The sequence below is a fragment of the Ambystoma mexicanum genome, chromosome 1q (genome assembly GCF_040938575.1).
Source record: "Ambystoma mexicanum isolate Mex_15411 chromosome 1q, UKY_AmexF1_1, whole genome shotgun sequence".
In the NCBI taxonomy this organism is placed as follows: domain Eukaryota; kingdom Metazoa; phylum Chordata; class Amphibia; order Caudata; family Ambystomatidae; genus Ambystoma; species Ambystoma mexicanum.
Window position 1 is genome coordinate 424,488,097 of NC_090922.1, and position 13,141 is coordinate 424,501,237.

Sequence of the window (13,141 nt, forward strand, 5' to 3'; positions counted from 1 at the left end):
TAAGCCTTACTTGTCATGTAATTTGTGGCATGCACTCTGGTCAATTTAAAAATGGATTATTGCAACAGTTTATTGGTGGGCACTTTAAAGCCAATCTTAACACCCTACAGGTTGTTCAAAATGGTGCAGTGAGAACTATGTGTTGTTTGGGTAGGACTGATCATGTCATTGAGGCCAGAAGATCTCTTCATTGGATGCCTGTCCATCATCGGATACCACAAAAAATTCTTTCTCTCACCCACAAATGCCTTGTAGGAAAAACACCAGGCTACCTGTTAAATCAGTTACACAAGGCTCCCGTTACGAGATCTCTTCGAGCCAACGGAAACAAAAAATCTTGTTCTTCCTTGATTTAAACTGAAGGGTTTTGGATGAACAAGTTTTGATACTTGTGCCCCTGGTTTGTGGAATTCCTTCCCATCCAATACACGTGCCATTTCGTGCTCTTCTAGATTTAAGAAGGCTATCGAAACCCACTTTTTTTTTTAACTCCAACGACTAATGGGTTTCTCTCTGCCTTGGGATTTCCTTAACTCTTGACCTTCGGCTTGTCTCATTTCTTGTTTGACTGCCTTCTGTGTGCGCACTGAGGCCCAAGGGCGTGCGGCGCATTAAAAGCAATAAATAATAATTAGAGAAGTGGCCTCTTTAATAGAAATGTGCCTTAGGGTATACACCTGGTTCAGGGTGATGGGCATTGTAATGTGATTTGATGCATAGTGCATTAGGTCCAGCACTTTCAAATTGGTTGTCTGGAACATGTTCTGTAGCATTCCACCAGTGTGTTTAAGTATTGTGATCTGTAATAAAAATTTGGAAATGTAATTGAGTAACGTGGGGGCATTCGCCCAATGGTTTATCGAAACCTAAAAAGCTCAAATGAACCTTCAGTTTTCTCATTCGTTCCTGTCACTAAATCCATGGAAATATGCCACCACGGTTTACTCGGAGTAGGTAATGGCTCCAATAATCCCATCTGCTTTTGATGTGATGTCTTATTCGGTGCACACACCTCCCACGTCCCAATCCATTTTGGAAGCCTGTGCACCAACTGTGTCCACCAAAAGTATGTTTGTATCTGCTGTATTGTCTACTCACTTCCTGCATTCCCTATTAATGGTCCCTCATGAAATGATTGTGTGATCTGATCTTGCACCTTCTCCACTAGAAAATATATCTGAGCTTCTTGATATGGCAACCCCTCCCAGATATACATACTAGGATCTTGCACACAGGACTCATCTTTTATTCTCACCAAATGATATGCACACCTCAAATCTAGCTTTTTGAACACTTGTACTGATCGTATCTGATCTAGTAAGAATGAAATTAAAGGCAAGGGTGATCTGTTCTTCACAGCATCCTTGTTGACTGCCCTGTAGTCTATACATGTCCGCAGCTTCCCTCCATTTTAATGATGAAAAATAAGGGAGAGGAAAGGGGTGACTGTGAGGGTCTGATAAATCCAATCTCAAGCATTTGATCTAAATATTCCCGTAAATACACATTTTATGCCTCTGTCAATGCATAGATATGACTGCAGGGTGAACTAGCATTTGGCTCTAAACTCAGTGGCACAATCATATGGCCTATGAGAGGGAAGTGTCTCTGCCTTCTTTTTGTCGAACATATCAACATTGTCCTGACACCACACAGGTCCTTAGGTATTAATGACCAAACATGATGAGCAGAACTGACATTCACTACCAACCCTACCACTGGCTTCCTTGTCTCTTCACAATGCTGTTCACATTGTTTTTCTGTGAACAACACTGTTCTTGTTTGCCAGTCAATTTCTGGATTATGTTTCACCAACCACGGCATCCCCAAAATGATCTTAAACTGCTGAGCTGCAATTCAATCTAATACTATTCTTCCTTCGTGACTAGGGAACAAACTCATTTCCACCTCCTGTGTCAGAGGAGTAATTGGTACTTATGTTAACAGTGAACCATCCACTGATTGTACTGGTTCAATATTAGACTCACCACCGGGGTATACTCCTTTCGACTTTCTCCCTTTCTCTCCATGAACCGATGATCAATCCTCAGTGCAAAATCAAACCGCTCTGTACAGTGCTGAGGCTGACGTTCTACCTGTGGAATAGCATTCTTCAGTTCATCTCTCAACTCCTGATAAAAATGCATAGTCTGAAAGGCAGATGGTTTACACAAAAAATGCCACTGTCACTGTGTCATGAACATTTGAAGCTTACAGGCATCCCCAGAAAACCTTTCAGGAGGTGCCAAATGAACTTGCCCCGAAGGCACCATCACCACTCTAGGGTTCTATGTTCTATGTTCTTACATCAGCAAGTTTTTTTCGTGGAGTTTTCTGCCAAATATTTTCGACCGAAAAAACGTAGACAATTTCTTTTTATATTTGGGAGGGTACCCCTCCACCCCCCTTCACTATTATCCAGTCCCTATTCCCCACACCCTTTATATCCCATCAACGACCCCGCCCATATTTTTCATTTTGTTTTTGCGCCTAAACATTTTCATCAAAAAAACTCCACAAAAAAAGCCTGCCGATGTAACAATGTCATACCCACTGTAGGGGCTCCTTCTCCTCTGGAGGATGATGCAGCTATACCCCTCTCAGCCTGTAATGGTGTAGCCTGCACAGTCAATGTTTGTACTTTAGCCTGGAATGCTGCGGTCTCAATCCTAGACCTATCCAACTCTCTCTGCATGTCTTGGAACACCTTCATCATATCTGCCAAGGTGGAAGCTGTCATGTCCATATTGCTCAGGTGGTGAAAAAAACGTGGGCTTGTGATTTTGTCAAAGTTGTGAGTATCAACCTAACCACCAAAGCCACATGTACATGACCCTCCCACCTTAGTTGGCAGGAGATGCCTACTTAGATACACAGGCCACCTCAAGAGAGTGCTAGGTAGAGGTTGTCGATGGGTATAGGGAAGGTAGGATAAACGGAAAGAGGGTTAGGGTGAGAAAACGGATGGGTAAGGGGAGGTAAGGAGAAATACACAGATCACTAACATGTACTTGCACTTATTTCCAAATTGACCTGGCACACTTGCCACCCTAGTCCTGGCCCTGCTCTCTTGCACTGCACAGTTATCTATTAGACAGCACACTGTTTACTCATAATCTCTTAGTCACAACAGGTCAAATATGCATCCCCATTCACTACCCGCCTGTTTATTTATTTATTTATTTATTGTGCATTTGTTAGGTGCTTACACAGAAAGTAAATTGTGTTACACAATTGTGTAAATGGTGTCATCTCTGCCTGTTTACATTCATCCTAACATCCTCCTGACATTCTGCAAAACCATGCATTTGCTTCATTACTTCATGAATATGTTTCCAAACTTAACAAGAACTCAGTTGTGCACTTCTTGAATACCACTTACTGTCCATAACAGTTCCTGGAGGTGACTCTGTGGAAGGAAACCAAAACAAAGGCTGTCACACATTGCCCCAAAAACCAAACCCAGGTTGCTCTCCGAACATTGTGCAAACACTTAACTGAAGCCCTTGAACCCATAACCGAGTTCAAGTTCGCTGAAGCATACACTGTTGACCAGCTAGAAAGTTTGCCATCAATTCCCTCAATCACTGCGGAGGACGAACAGAACTTCAGGAATCACAGCTGCGACGCAGCAATATATCTGAGAAGTCACTGGTGCGGCCCGGGAATAGGTCTGCTCAGTCACCGCTAAACCCTGGGAACAGGTCAACCAGGTCACAGCTGCAGCCCGGGGGCTCACTTCTGTATGCCGGCAATCCAACCGCCAACATTGTGTTTGATGAATACTTGCCGCTGTAGGATGCAAGGCACGCGTGCTTCCCAGTGCTAATCACAAGCGGTGTGCCGTACCCCTTGAGGCACCTGGGAAATTCAATCAATGCCGGAGCCTCCACCTACTGTTGCTCCAAATTAAACTGCCGTGGGATGCTACTTGTTCCATTGTCTTAGTCCAATAATTTTGCAGTAAATCCCTTTTATCCTTACATGGGTTTTCACATAACTGATCTTTTGTACATTCTATAGACCATAAGATATGTTCTGTCCAATTACAACAATTTACCACAGAACTTACGGTCATTCTTTAACATTCCTCACTAACCAAACCATATAAAGAATCACCACTTGAAGTTAAGAATTTTTTATATAAGGACTAGCAGGTGTACCCGTGCTTCGCACGATAATTCCTACTTCAGTTCTAGTTTGAAGTTTTTTTAATGAACTTAACAAATGCTTTTTTGTAAACAATATTGCTAGTATTTCCTGTAGGAGCTAGTGTGAACAAATTGGGCCTCATTATAAGTTTACCGGTCCAGAAGTAAACTACCGGACTGGAAAACTACGAGTTGTGCTTGTGGATGCCTTTCTGCCCGCCGGGTCTGACCTGACGGGCAGAGCAGCACCCGCGAGCACAACTTGTCCGATGCACTGGCACCATTCATGAATGGTGCCAGTGCATCCGACCTCCCCCTTCCCATTGAGCCATAATAGGCTCAATGGGGAATAATGAATACCGGCAATGGGAACGGACCGGGTCCGGCCGGGTCGGAATGCCCCTGTACGTCCCCATTGCCGGGTGCTGGTAATTTCATGAGTTTGGTGGCAAACTCGTAATGTAGCCAACTCTAGAGCAAGCCACATAAAACTGACCATGAGAAAAGCATGAATCCTGTAAATCCTGTAAAACGGTTCCAACTACTTTGAGTTGGAGCGTTGAGATTGTGCAGCAACATTTTTGGTATTCTGATCTATAGCCGATGTAGCAGCGACCTCCACATAAGTGCTGTACCTGTAGGGCTGAAGCGTGTAAACTACGTACTGTTAAGATGACATACATTCATCAATTTCCGTGGGAAATGAAGTTTCTGTAAATATCATGAGAGATTTGCTATGATGTGACAGACAACGTCATTGCGGACACTATTGAAGAGACATCCACTGTTTCTTGTCACCCGCATGACTTCAAAAGTTAGTGCCGCTAGAATGCTGATAGTGTGGAAAGTTTAGGAACAATGAACTTCTGAAGTTTTCATGAACTGCTGAACTTTAGGGAAAATTAATCTTTCCTTTTCCTTTTTGTTCACTTTTCTCTTTTGTAGTCTCCTTTTCGTTGCCTTCATCTCGCTTCTTTGTCTCGTTCCTCCTCTTCTCTCCTGCTTCAGTCAATCCATCTTTTTTATATCCATCTTTTGTCTCTCTCTCTCTTGTTGATAATGTCCCATTATTAATTTTCTAATTTCTCTGACTTCCCCTCTTTGTCTCGCCATCTTCTGCTTTTCTTGCTTACACTAAACACCTGTCCCCAAAAGCAGGATCTACTAGAGCATTGCAAAGCACTATAACATGTGTCTTTAAATTCTCTCAGTAGGTTACAGATTGTTGATACCTTTCAAGTTTATATGCATTATTGTTTGCTTTACGAAAGAAAAACCAGGGAACAATATGTGGGAAATTGCAAGAATTTGAGTTAGACTACGGCACGCCACTGTCCATATCAGAAGACGTCTTGGTGAGGGCGAGGTGTGAGCAAAACTATTGCTTGAAATAGTAAACACCTGGAGGAAAGTGAACTCATTTCTCATTAGGCAACAGTTAAAATATATGCTTTCTGCATTTTTTATCTGCAAAATATGCAACCACATGTAGGGTAAGATTTGTATTGTACCACTGCTTAAGGTTCAATCTGTAAAATAACATAAAATCAGATTGCGTAATTTTTTGCCAAGTAGACAACTATATAGAATATACCCATACCACAGCAATCATCCAGAAGGCTTTCTGGGGCCTGGGACCTCTTTTTATCCCGCTTTCCCCTCCCTAAATATCTCCCGGCCAGAGTCCTTCGGTCTTCTGGCGCCAACTCTCTGCAGCTCAAACTTTTCTCTAGGCAGAGTGTGGGAGGGAGATCCCTTTCCTTGGCTGGCTCCTCCCTCTGAAAGGGCCTCCACCCCCCCTCACTCACTCCCGTGCTAACTCTCCATCTGCTGCTGAGACTGGGGCCTGGTCCCTTTACAGTCAGACAGGGGTCAGACCACCCCCTACCAGTACCCCAAGTATCCTTTCTCAGCACTTGCCCTCAGGCCCCCTTTCCCAGACTAGCCCAACTTGGTTGTCCTTCTCCACTGCACTCATCCTCCCCCCCCCTTTCCCTGGCACTCACCGCCTCAGTACGCCCAGCACTTGACACCCCCACCCTTGGGGATACCCCACTCCTGCACTTCTCCGTCCACCCTCTCCCTCTTGCACTTACCACCTTGTCATGCATTTGCACAGTAGGATTTTCACAAGGTGAATATAACCATTTTTGCTGTCCTACATTTTGATTCCCATGCCCCCCCCCCCCATCTTGTCTTGAGGTGGGTGGAAACATGTGTGTAGGCGCAATACAAAAGTCCAATAAATAAAAATAAATAAATTCACCTTCAAACATAAACTGTACTCATCAACATTTCTTTTGACAATCCGAAAAAAAAATCCTTAACACTTAATCCCTTTTAAAACATGAATCTTTGCAAGTAACCTTTGTAAATAAAAGCAATTCAAGGGAACAGAAAAGTCATTTCGCCATGCTCTGCCACAAATTGTTTTGCAGTTGCACTCTTTTTTTAACAAGATGTGCGTGTATATGTAATCAATTCATGTGCATAATAAAGGTCATTTTGCAAGCAAGGCAAATCTGCATTAAAAGTGAGATGTGCTTTATCTGATAGTAATAGTGTGGATGCTGATGCAACAGCAAAGGGCAGAGTAAGCTTCTGATCAGAAAAGCTAATCAGACTGATCATGGGATTAGCGGGCATTATATGCTCTTTATTTGGACCTTTGCTACCATACCAGGATGTTTTGGGATGGGTCCTGCCCTAAATACTGTTAGAGGAACACCACAACCAATCCCAAAGTGGCGAGTGTGGAATAGACATCACAATCACATTAGAGATCTACAGGCATATGGTGATCATAAGAGCAAATAAGTTCCTGAACTGTAGAAGGGAGGCGGCCAGTTTGATGATGACTGGGAGTAGGTTCCAGAATACTGGCGTGTAGCCAGTGAAGGCCTGTCTTCTATTGCTTTCCTTCCTGCACCGGCAGAGTTCAAGTCTGCACATGTCCTTACTTCTGGTGGAGTGCAGGCTTCCAGAGATTCTGAGTTTCTCAGTGAAGTCACTTGGGGACTTCAGGCAGACAGCCTTGTATATGATGCAACAGGATTTGCAGAAAATGCAGGCTTGCAGGGGGAGCCATTGTAGTTTGAATAGGGTCGGTGATGGGGTCAAATGTGCAGAATCCATTGATGAGTCATGCTGCAGCATGCAGGACATATATCAGAGTTGCTAGGGTAGTCATCAGAAGACCTTCCAAAAGGGCATTGGCGCCATCCAGGTTAGTGAGGACCAAAGCTTGGACAGCAGATGTTGGATGAGGTGTTTGATTTTCCACAGGAGAGATAGTTGGTACCAATCAGTGTGTGCCTTGCTTGTTATGTGCTGTTTGAGGTCGAATCCAAGGAACTTGGCACAGGTGGCAGCTGGGTTGTGAAGCCTGCATGGTGCAAAACACAGAGGGAGGTCTAGATGTCCAGGTATCCAGTGTTCTTGGCCAGCAGTAGGAATTCATTCTTGCAGGGGTTGAGCTTCAGGTAGTCACTGGACATGCACGACTGGATCAAGGGGAGGCAGGCCTTCAGCCTTTGGATGTCTTTGATGGAAGATATCTTGAGGTAGAGCTGTGTGTTATCTGCTTATTGGCGGATGTAGATGTTGTGTGGAGCAAAGAGGGTTCCAGCAAGTTCTATGTCGAGGGAAGATCACGGGGAGAGAATGTATCTTTGCAGGACACCACTTGTGATGGGTAGAGTGTCACGCTTACCTGGGTCTCTGCAGGAGCAATGGAGTCCCCCGGTCTTTCTCCTGTTCTACACCTCCCTTCTGATAGTGGAAGTCTGGCCTGCCAAAAGAGTGAATTGTTAGGGGTGAACTCAAAGGGATTACTACCCTCCTTGTCCTCCCCAGCCCACCTAGGATGTCTAAGTGCCCTGGTGCATGCCTCACCTGTGTGTTTAATGTGGTGAGCCCTTCATCCTGCTCTTGCAGGGGCGCTATTTCCTGGAAGCTGCTGCTCAATGCACTGCCTTAGCTCCAAGAGTTTGTGTTACCCAGTTTCTGTCTGCACTGGGCCTCCAGTTCAGGTAAGTTCTCAGGTAAGTTCAGGTAAGTAAAAGTCTCAATGTTCGTAACTGTCCAGTTACTCACTGAGCAATTCTGGTGTTTCCGTTCTGCCGCGGTGCTATGTGTCAGTTCACAGCACTGGCCTGTAGCTACTGCTGTAAACGGAGATGGAGGAAGAAAGTAATGTCTTTTCTCTATCTTTGCAGGTTTCCCAAGGCGAGTCGTAGCTACGCGTAATGAAGATCAGAGGTTTCTGCTGCAGCAACTAATGTCTTTTCTCTTTCCTTGCAGGATACCCGAGGCCGGCCGTAGGTGCGCAGGCTGAAGAACAGCGGTTCCTGGTGCCAGTGATGTTCGAGGTGAGTATAAAATGTTCTGCTTCCGAGCGTGTGGCGCAGCGATTTGCAGGCGCGCGTAACTCACTGTAAACTGACTGTTTTCTTTCTCTCCTTCTTCTCGTTGCAGTGCTGACTCCGGTCGTCGGATGAACCAAATCGGGAAGGCTGAAGACTGAGAAGCAGGCGGCAGCGGTAAGCATGTGCTCTCGAGCTTACAGGAAGCACACAAAGCACAAGCTGCTCTTCGGGTGTGGTTTTTATAGCCAGTACACACCCCGAACACTAGAATGCCTTGTAACTTCCTGGATGCCAGGATGTTCTTCAGTGTCCATATTGGAGTGGCAGGAAGTGATGCAACAACCAGGAAACTAGTATGCTGTTGCTCTGAGAGATAGGGGTGTCTATTCAGAGTGATGGCTGTGAGTGTCTTGAATGCCAGGTTCTTACCCACTTGGCCTCTACCTTATCTCCCCATCTACCTCTACATGTCCCTAAATGGGGTAAGGGATTGAAGGAGACCCTCTGGCCAGTAATCATGACAGTTCACTTCCTCAGGGCCCCCCTTAATGATGTGTTCCCGGGCCCTGGTTTAGTGGGATTATCTTGTGGAATTTACGAACCAACCGGGAAGCATGGATGTTTGTACTAGGTTCCCATGATCTGTCCTGGGGCCCATACCCTTTCCAATCCACCAGATAGTATAGGACCTTTTTTACTACCTTGGAGTCTAGAATGCTTTTGACTTTGAATTCTGATTCGGCACTATCTATTGCAATCGGATCTGGTGCTTTTGGTAACCGAGTTCCTGGGTGTACCAACTTGAGTAATGACACATGGAACATGAATTCGCATGTGCTGTGGTAATGTTAACTTCACGGCCATTGGGGAGATTATGGCCTCTATAGTAAATGGACCCAGATATTTGGGGTGAAATTTCTTTGGTCCTTTTAATGAGATGAATTTTGACGCTAACCACACTGAGTCCCCTACTTGATAACTTGGTGCTCGTTTTCGATGGTAGTCGGCATACTTCTTCTGTGTGTCTTTAGCTGCTAGTAGGTGCTAGTAGGTGTTTAGCTGCATCCTTAGCGGCTTGCGTAATATGTGCATGCATGATTTTAACCTCAGGCATTTCAATTTCTTCTGGTGGGTCATAGACGGATGTCCGCGGATTTCGTCCAAACAATGTGTAGAAAGGAGTTTGTTGTGTGGAAGAGTGTGTTGCGTTATTCTATGCATATTCTGCCATCCATAAGATCTCCACCCAGTTGCTATCTGTTTGGTGTAGGAGACAACGGAGGTATTGTCCATGGTTTGGTTTGTGCGTTCTATTTGTCCATCTGTTTGTGGATGATGGCTAGTGGACAGACGGACTTCTACTCCAGCCAGAGAGCAACATTTTTTCCAGAACTGCGATACAAATTGACTGCCTCTATCTCAGATAATTACAGATGGAAATCCATGGAATTTTACGATGCGGTCTAGGAAGACCTGGGCTAACTGTTGAGCCAAAGGAAGTCCTTTTAAGGCTATAAAATGGACCATTTTAGAGAAAAGGTCAACCACTACTAAAATTGTAGTATAGCCTGAACTGGATGGTAAGTCGGTAACGAAGTTCATTGATATGGTGTGCCATGGAGCGGGTGGAATTTCTAAGGGTTGAAGCAATCCAGCTGGTTTCTGTCGTGATGTTTGTTTTGAGCGCAAATACCACATGTATTAATAAACTTTATGGTGTCTTTTCGAATGTGGGCCACCAATAGAATCGTCCGATTTTCTTGAGTGTCTTAGCTACACCAGGATGACCTTCTAGAGGTAAATTGTGGTAACTGTTGAGCACTCTTTCCTGCAAAGCATGCGTCGGAAGGTATAGTCTTTTCCGATAGAAATGAAGGCCGTCTTGGATAGAATATTGTGATCCTTTAACATCCCATGTTTTCAACTCTTCTGCGGACAATTCTCGTCTAATGTCATCTTTGAGTGTATCCATCGGGGAAGGGTCTTTCCCACAGAGTCCCAAGATTTTATTCCCCGGGATGATGTCTACTGAATTGGTTTTTTCAAAAGCTTCTTCACCTTTACCTATACGGGAAAGAGCATCGGCTTTACTGTTTTTTACTCCAGGCCGATAGGTCACTACAACGTCATATTCCATCAGGAACAGAGCCCAACGGAGTTGTCGGGATGACTGGGCTTTGGCTGACCTTAGATATTGTAGATTTCGATGGTCTGTTATGATCATGACGGTATGCTTGGCCCCCAGCAAGTAGTGTCTCCACTCTTGGAGAGCATGTTTGATTGCCAGTAATTTGTTTTCTGTTATCACGTAATTTAGTTCTGCAGGAGAGAATTTCCTTGACCAAAAGGCCACTGGATGTAAATGTCCTGTGTTTGGATTTTTCTGAGATAGGACCGCTCCCATGGCTACACTTGAGGCATCCGTTTCTACGATATACGGAAGATCTGCTTAAGGATGTTGAAGCACTGGAGCTGTGATGAATTTGCCCTTCAAGGCCCGGAATGCTTCTTCGGCTGTGGGAGTCCATTCAAACTTTTGTTTTTTGCGTAGTAAAGATGTAATCGGGTGTACCAGATGCGAAAAACCAGATATAAAGTGCTGATAAAAGTTTGCAAAACCGAAAAAGCTTTGTACTCCTTTGACCGATGAAGGGGATGGCCAATTGAGAATAGCATTTACTTTTCGATTGTCCATCTTTATACCTTGAGAGGACAAGATGTACCCCAAAAATTCCATTTCGGAAACATGGAAAAAACATTTTTGTAGCTTAGCGTATAAGTGGTTTTCACGCAACTTGCGGAGGACTGCCTGCACATGTGATACATGTTCCTAGATATTTGCTGAGTAAATAAGGATATCGTCAATGTAAACAATCGCACACACGTCGAGTAGTTCCCGCAGTACATCATTCATAAAGTGTTGAAATGCCGCCGGGGCATTACAAACTCCGAACGGCATTACTTGATATTCGTACAAGCCATATCTGGTGTGGAACGCAGTCTTCCATTTGTCTCCCTTTTTGACACGCACTAGGTGATAGGCTCCTCGTAGGTCTAATTTCGTGAAGACTTGTGCTTGCCGTAACTGATCCAGCAGCACCGGGATTAATGGTAGCGGGTATTTGTTTTTCACTGTAATCTGGTTTAAGGCTCCATAATCGATACATGTTCTGAGATCCCCCTCCTTCTTGGGTACGAAGAAGAGAGGGGAGGCAGCGGGTGACTTTGAGGGACGGATGAAACCATTTGCGAGATATTGTTCCAGGTATTTCTTCAAATTAGTGTTTTCCCCTTCAGTTAAAGCTTATATACGACTACACGGCACTTGCGCCCCAGGTATTAGATCAATTTGACAGTCGTATGAACGATTCGGGGGTAGTGTGTTGGCTTGTTCTTTGCCAAATACATCCTGAAACTCCTGATATTCAGCGGGCAAAACACCTGTTTCATTTGACGTTGGAACCAAGTTCAGAGATGCAAGTAACGGGAGTACCGGAGCATAACAACGATTACATTCACTTGAGAAGGTTAAGGTTCTGGTACGCCAGTTTATCAATGGGTTATGTGCCTCCAAACAGGGCATGCCAAGAATTAACTGGAACTGTGGAGAGGTTATGAGATCAAATGTGATTTCCTCTCGATGACCATCTTGGCCTATCAGCGTATCCTCTGCTGTGCGTTGGGTGACTGGACCGGAGAGTAGCTGTGTACCATCCACTGTCGTTACGTTATCTGCAGTGGTCTTGGCGCATACAGGTAGACCTATCCTGCCAGCAATTCCCAAGTCCATGTAGTTACCGATGGCCCCACTATCTATGAAGGCTTCAACTGCATGCATCTTGGAAGGGTCTTGTGGACCGCAGATGACTACTGGTATTGCAAAGTGTAGGGTCAAATGAGGGATATCTCATGCTCGACAGACCGCCCTGTAGATCTGCCGGGCGTAGGAGTTTTCCGACTCAACTGCCTCCTCTTTGCCCCATCCATGGTTCCAACTGTTTTCTTGGGGGGCATGGTAGGGCAACTACGAAGGAAGTGACCTGATTGCCCACAGTATAAGCATAGTTGTTCTTGGTGCCTTCTCTCCCTCTCTGCTTTGGTCAGGGGACCCTGGACTACACCCAATTGCATGGGTTCAGCATGTGTGTCTGTGGGCTGGCATGCGAGCTCCTCCTTAGATCGCACGTAATATGCTCTATTTTCAGAGTGGGCGCGATCAGTCTTACGGTTTTGTAGCCGATGATCAAGCTGGATGGCTAAATCTATGTAATCCGAGCAATTATCTGGAGGATTTACAACCTGTGTTAGCATGTCCTTAGCTCCCCCCACAGACCTCTATAAAACAGTGTGGTTCGTTTTTCTTCTAGCCAGTTTGCTTGTGCGACCATATGATTGAATGTAGCTACATAGACCAGGAGGTCTTGACTGCCTTGCCTAAGGGATAGGAGTTCGTCATCTAAAGCTTGTCCCTGTGTGCGACGAGCGAAGAGTTTTTCTAATTCACTTTGGAAACCTGCAAAAATGCGCAGTAATGGGTCATCACGGTTTACCAGAGGAACCGACCAGTCTGCTGCATGTCCCTCTGGATAAGATAATACAAAGACCACTTTTGACTGATCCGTA